Raw genomic sequence first — 1,336 nt, 5'->3', positions numbered from 1 at the left:
CTTCTCTTTGTCCCATAAAGCTATGTTCCTTGGAAGTTTCCCACGATTCGGAAATTATTCCTGATGGTGGTATAATGTGGTCGTTCAGCTTTGGTTCCCAAAATCAACGCTTCTTTTATCTGCAATGTTTCTCAGATCACCACCCCGCCCGATCTTGATCCTTTTTCTCCCGCTCTCCAGAATTTTAGGCTGCATTGCAACCGGAGTCCCTGAAGACATTTCAAAGTTGGGAGCCCTTCCCAACTTTGAAATGTCTTCAAGACGGCGGTCGCCCTGACCGCCGTCTTTTATACTACGCTGTAAGGCGGTTCCACGTGACTTACTTCTGTCTCGAAATCTTGCCCAGCGCCGTGGTGATAAACTTACTTTCGCCGTATGTCTTTCTAGGCGCGAAGGCAGTATTTTCCAGTTCGGGGCGACTTCGAAAAAATGAAAATCGTAATTAACCTGGATATATGCAACAGATATGTACGACCCCGCGGTTGTTCTTACCAAGGCCTGTCCAAACTGGACACTTCAGAAATCGCGAGGCGACATGACTCCGTCAAAAATTGTGGAAAATGAAGCGTCTGGCAGTCCGATGTCAGTTTGGGCACCGGACGAACAAACCTCACGATTTTCCTCCACGCTTCGTCCGCTTTTCGGTGACCTCGGTGCTTGTGAGACTTGACGTCGCAGGCCACCTGCCAATGCTGTCCATCTGTTCTGTCCGGCCCCTCGAATCCTTGGCCGTGTTCCAAAATTTACTCGCCGATCGTATTCCAGGAAAAGGGTTTTGTACTTTTGCGTTTGAAAACCTACACTCGCCCAGCGTCGATCCATCTGTCATCACGTGACAGGACCCGCCGGAGTAGCTCGGATCTATTTGGGTGAGATTTCGAACACAGCCCTTCCTTCCTTCAGGTCCCGTTTACGGGACCTGAATAGAAGCGGAGGCCTTGAGCTATTGACCGACAGCCAACAAAGCTTGTAAGTGGCTGTCCGGATCCACGTGATAGGAGCATGCTTAAAGGGGTACTCCGCCGATTTCTGAGCTACTTCAACTAACTATATTTTCTGACTCCCCGGCCTTTACCCTTTCTGGTATGCTATTTAGTATCGTGAAATTCATAATAGTTATTGCGAAATCGGCAAATGAAAATGATGCAAAAACCATCATTCAAATATAGCCGCCCTTTTCAGTGCCGTGACGTCAGTGGAAGGTCAGCTTGCCTCGCGATTCCTGCTTGGACAACCCTTTACTCCTAAGTCACGCCGTTAACGGAGCCATATGCTCTCACCGTGCTCCAGCGTTTCACCAGCACCAAAAACGACGCCAATAACTGTCTCTGCGTAA

This window comes from Ixodes scapularis, unplaced genomic scaffold, assembly GCF_016920785.2.
Source record: "Ixodes scapularis isolate PalLabHiFi unplaced genomic scaffold, ASM1692078v2 PGA_scaffold0__279_contigs__length_252992795, whole genome shotgun sequence".
Lineage (NCBI taxonomy): Eukaryota > Metazoa > Arthropoda > Arachnida > Ixodida > Ixodidae > Ixodes > Ixodes scapularis.
Note: the sequence above shows the minus strand (reverse complement) of the source record.